The following is a 6,172-nucleotide window of genomic DNA, read 5'->3' as shown; positions in this document are numbered from 1 at the left end:
TTCATAATTTCTTTAAACTTGTCGAGAAATATCTTAACCAAAATAAGCTTTAAAAAAATATCTTAACCAAAATAAGCTTTAAAAAAAAAACTTCCCAAATTTCAACAATGGATTAAATGCATTGAATATCGTGAAAGGAAAAAAAAGAAATCATGAATTGGCTATCCCGAGTCAAGAATATCTTAACAATTAATCCAGTTTCCTTTATGTTTCATTAATTTTTTTAAAAATAATAATATTATTATTACTATTATTATTATTACTATTATTATTATTTTTTTTTGCCAAATTGCAGTACTAACCCCTCCATCTTCACGTGAACTGTCAGTATTTGATTTCAATATATGAAAATGATAAGAATTAATATTCGTATCAGAGACACAGATACATTTAATAGCTTTGGAGATTGATCCTCTTTTCTTTTCCTTTTTGAGTGCATGTTTGGGTGAAAAGAAACTGAAGGAAAGTGGGAAAGAAACTGGAGGGAAGCTGCAGTTTTTCAGGGGTAAGTGGCCCGATAATTATATTTCTGCTTTTGGTTGCTGAGTGAGTTTCACGTTGCACTCTCCCATCATTTTGGTGCAAGTGTATCTTACCAAATAATTCAATTTCCCATCATTTTGGTGCAAGTGTATCTTATCAAATAATTCAATTTCACTTTATGTTCCATCATTTTCGTATTCTATCTTTTTTCCTTCGTTTATTCAAGTTGGATTAGAGTTTCTATTACTTTTGTAGACCCAATTGAATACTCAGGTCTTTATTTGATTAGGTCTGGAGTTGCATTACTCCAATTTTTCTTGTGGATATTCTACTCTTCTTCTTCTTCTTCTTCTTTTTTTTTTAAGATTGTTATTTCAGATTATCTCAGAAACCTAATCTGCATCATAGTTTCAGTCCAATGGAGAAACTGTAATATCAACAAATTTTGGATGAATCCAAGTCAAGTCTCCTCAAATGATTAAAGTAGATGGATTAATGATTTTTTTCTCCATCTCTATTAAGTTTACCGCTTCTGTAGAGATAGCTAGGGGGCTCCCCATTTTACTAGCCTTTGAATATTTTTGAATCTCTGATTTTCTAATTTTATTTTTATAAATATAATCAAAGACGATAATTTATGTATCTCAGAATGAACACCTCCATTTATTTTCTTCTCTCTCTCTCTATATATATATATATATTTTTTTTTATATATCTATACATATATTTTTCAGAAGAGTGTTGCTATTCTGTCCGACTAGAAAACAACCGACAAAAACCGACTCATAAAATTTAGTTTATGTTCTTTTCTTTTTTTTTTTCCATCGGCTTCAATTATTTTCCACCACCAAAGCAATCGATGACGGAGATTCACCGAGAGTGGAAGAGATTGTCGGAATGTCAGCCACGGATCCGAGCTAGTTTCTGGTTGGAATCCGATTACGAATCCGACGATGTCACAGGAGTTTAGTTCGTCGTCAGCCTTGTCATAGTTTAGTAGTGTCGTTTCAGTCCACTGCCATTTTAGTCCACTGCCGTTTCAATTTGATCTAACGGCCAATTATTTCAATAATACCATTTCAACGCCTCTAAACAGACTTTCATCACTCAAGACTCTAAATCTAAGTAGAAACAGCTTGAATGGGACAATTTATATCCAAGGTGACTGTAATATTGTAACCTCTCACCATTCAAAGCTCAGTTCTAGATCCAAGACAAAACATAAATGCTCATGTTTATAATATTATCCTCATGTTAATTTAGTTAATATATAGTGAGCAATGTATTATAGCTAATTATTACTATTTTTTTTTCCTAATTTTTCATTTCCTACTAGATTTGGATGGTTTGAACAACTTAGAAGAGCTGAATATTGCTGGAAACAATATCAATAATATCATATCCAACCAAGGTATTTACCAAGAAGAAAACATAGTTTTAACGTCTTATGTCAATTAATCATATATTCAATGGTACTCTTAAAAACCTCAATATCGATTATCCACTGTAGGAGACAGATACTACTTAGCAACGTAATTAGCTAACCTTTCTTCAAAATGAAAAAAAAACACAAAAAGTGTTAGTTTCTCTTCATTGTAGCAAAAAGAGTTAGGTTGGCGCATGTATATTTTAACACAATCAATGTTGAAAAATAAGACTCCATTTGGATTAAAGGAATATTTGACATGAATTGCATTGGATAAACTTAAGAAGCATGCATGATTTAAATTTGTATCTAATCATTTTGATTGAAACATTATGCATGCATGCATGCATCAATTTTAAATAATTAATAATTACGGTGGAAGGAGTTTTTTTTGTCATTTACAACACATGACAAGAAGGATTTTAGTACGCAAACTAGTTGAATATTCCCTTGGGCTCCTAAAACCAACCTCAATAGTCAATTTTTTTTAATTCAATTTCTTTCTTTTTTTCGATAGGTAAATCCCTCTCACATCTGTACCATAACTTGAGACTTTAATCTTTCAATTTCAGAGGAGCATACCACTTTGGCTACTCTTTGTGATAATTTTTTTTTATTCAAATTCAAATCTAGTCATTTCAAAAAAAATTATTTACTAAAACGTACCATCAGTGAATTAAATATGAATATGAAAGATGAAAGAGAAAATAAATTATTATAATTAAAGATGAAAAACGAAACGTTGGAGACCACCCTTATTGTAAATATTCACCTACCATAATTGACATTTTTAAGCAGAATTTTATATTTAAGTTATAATTTATTTTTATTTTTATTTTTTTTAACCCAAGGATCATGCATGCACACACACTGTGTTTGATAGAGAAACGTGTAAGGTATTGGCATGATGATCCTAAAAGGCTTAAGATGAAGACACAATAATTTTTTTAACCCAATGATCATGCACACACATGTTATGAGTCGCTTTTTTTTTTTTTTTCTTTGTTTTTTAGATTGGGTCATATTGTGAGTTGGTAGTTTTACAGGTTTTAAAAGTACTTCAAGATTGAACAATCTGGAGATCCTTGATTTGAGTTATAATGCATTCAACAATAATATCTGGTCGTTTTTGCGGGACTGTCATCACTCAAGACTCTATTTCTAAGAGAAAACATATTAAATGCAGCAAGTCTCATTGAAGGTAGGCATTTTTTTTTTAAAAGCTCTTAATTAATACATTTAAATCCTTTTACCATCTTTATTAAACGTACAAACAGTAAATTAAAGATGGTAAACGAAAGGTTGGAGGTCACCCGTATTGTGAATATTCACCTACCATATTCACATGTTCTATTTATAATTTTTTTTTATTTTTTTTTTAACCCAGTGATCATGCAGACACATTTTATTGTGTTTGATAGAGAATCGTGTAAGCTAGAGACTAAAAGCCTCGTGGATGACTTTTGACTTTGTTGTCCTCAAACGTTCAGGTTCAAGTTGTGAGTTATTAATTTTACAGGTTTTAAGAATGTTACAGGATTGAACAATCTGGAGGTCATTGATTTAAGTGATAATGCATTTAACAATAACATCTGGTCGTTTCTATGGGAACTGTCATCACTCAAGACTCTATATGTAGGAGGGAACATATTAAATGGAACAATTCACATTGGAGGTAGGCATTTTTTTTTAAAGCTCTTAATTAATAGATTTAAATCTCTCATCAATGTCGACTTTCACTCCTATATATGCATCTTCTTATATTTTATTACATTCTGTTGCTCCATGTTTACAGACTTGCAAAACCTTAGGAGTGTGGAAAATTTGTTCTTAGATAATGCTGTTCTCAATAATGATTTCCTTTCAAGCATTCAAGTAATGACTTCCCTTAAAGTATTGTCGCTGCAAGATTGTAGACTTACCGGCACCTTACCTGTTCCAGGTAAAAACAATATAAAAGTTCAATTCCATCCTCAGACATAAAAATCAACTTCTACTGCATGGTCGATCATTTAAGTTATTATATCCATCTATATTAATTAGGATAATGCTTAGCTACTCATCAATGAGTAACTTCACCCTACTCACTTCTCATGTGTTCCAATAACAACATACCACATCAGCTTCAATAACCAAATAACTCACGTTCTCCAGTATTTTCTCGGATCAACCATTAAATAACATTTTTATTAAAGTTGATGTGGTATGCTGTTATTGGAACACATGAGGGGTGAGTAGGGTGAAGCTACTCACCGGTGAGTAGCTAAGTATTATCCTATTAAATATTAGATGAAATTTAATTACACTGATTTCGTCAATTTAATGGTGTTTAAGGCTTTGTGAATTGAGGACTCTTCAACATCTTGTTCTTTCCCATAACAAACTGGACGGTAACTTGCCCGGGTGCTTGGCAAAGTTGACATCCCTTCGTCCCATAATTTCTTCATCTTTGGACAGCCATAGTCTCTGTGCAACTGCCAGCGCTGCAGAAGGGTCTGTAACAACCGAATCCCTGGAGTGAAAGATTAATTTATCCGCCTTATAAAATGTAGGCCTCCAAGGCTCACCTTTCTCGACCAAGACAAAAGCCCTCATCTCCTCCTCAGGGTCAGCCTCTCCAGTTTTCTTACCCTTACTTTTTGAAGGAGTAACTCCTTTGGTTTTTGCTACTGGAGGAGGGTTCAACTTCGCCTTTTTGTGCAAAGGAGCTTCCTCAATCTCTTTCTCTTGCTCAATAGAGCGAACAATAGTAAGAGGCTCATTTTCTGCAGCTCTTTTTTTAAGGGCTTCAACCCTTTTCTTCTCCTCCTCAGTTAATGGAAAGTTATCAAATGAGGGGAGTGCTAAATCCATCAAGCCAGCAGCTGCAGCACTGAGGGTGATTTCCTTAAGATTGGTTAAAGAAAGTAACTCCTCAACTGAAGGAGGATCATTCCAGACTTGTTTCTCGAGAAACACAAGTCTCTTCTTCGCTGCGTAGGAGGGGAATGGTGCTGAAAAAACACCAAGAAATTCGTAAGTGGCGAAAAAGTTAAACTTGATATAAGAAGCAACCAGAGCACTTTTTATGAATGAAGGGAAGATATTTTATACCTAACTTCCCAAATTTGCGAGGGATTGGGAGTTTATTCGACTGAGGCACGGACTAGTTCCCCTTAACAATTATCATCCTCTCTTTCCATCTCTTCTTAGAGGAAGGGAGGTTCGTGCATATCCTTTGCTGAAGAGTGGAAGTGAAATAAAAATGGCCAGGCTCGGTCCCATGCCTGGAGATGGTGTAAGTGATCAATAGGTTGACGAGAGTCAAATCAAGACTCTTTAGTCTTCAACGAACAAGAAGAACCGAGACTATTCGAAGAAAGTTAGGATTTACTTGAAGAGGGGAAAGACCTAACTTGTTAAAGACCAAGTGGTGGAAATGGGTGAAGAGGAAAACAAAGGGCATTAAGGTGCCCGACCGATAGAAGCAATTCATTCCCTTCAACGCCTTCGCCTGAACTGAAATCAGCTTTCCTGGGGTATTCGATAATTTCTACCCCCTCAGGGATTTCAAATTCCTCCATTACAGAATCAATGATGAACTTGAGACGCCGAATAGATAGAATCATTTTTCTCTCCTCTTTGGTGAAAATGATATCTGACTTAAAGGTGGATACGTCAATTTGAGGTAACAAGTCACCCATTTGGTTAGCCGAATCATTCGTAGATTCAAGAGGGTTAGAAACCCTAGGAGGAGGAACCCTAATGAGATTAGGAGAAGACGAGGGTGTGGACTTAGAATCTACAATTTCTATATGGTCGTGAGTGGGTGAGGTGCTCATGATGCGAGATCAAAGAAGTAGATGAAAAGCAAATCTGGTGTCACAACGAAGCAAAGAATGTAGGGAACGTAATGAACGCAGTGAAGACAAAAGCAAGTCTTAAATAAGCTCTTGAGTAAGAATGGCAATAGACACTCCTTGAATCGCCTCTTACAAAATTGGCAACCGTGTAACTTCAATTTCCTTTTAATTAGGAGCCGTAGTCAAATTAAAGAGGGAATTGGGGGCAAAGTGTGGAGGGAAAAACCCCCCTCCAGTGAGAATCGTCCACGTCACCACAGTATAAAATTATACCTTTAATCATTTGATGGACTGAAAAAACCCAATTATAGTCAAGCCCAAAGTAAAGTCGCCATCAACCCAAGGTCGCTAATACCAAGTTTTCAGCCTATTAGCAAGCTTAGTCAATCCAAGTTATATCCGGCCCACTTCCATTAAAGAT

The sequence above is a fragment of the Cornus florida genome, unplaced genomic scaffold (genome assembly GCF_030987335.1).
Source record: "Cornus florida cultivar Cherokee Brave unplaced genomic scaffold, ASM3098733v1 CherokeeBrave_3.0.0_Hap2_Chr10, whole genome shotgun sequence".
Taxonomy (NCBI): domain Eukaryota; kingdom Viridiplantae; phylum Streptophyta; class Magnoliopsida; order Cornales; family Cornaceae; genus Cornus; species Cornus florida.
This window is presented reverse-complemented; position numbering follows the sequence as displayed.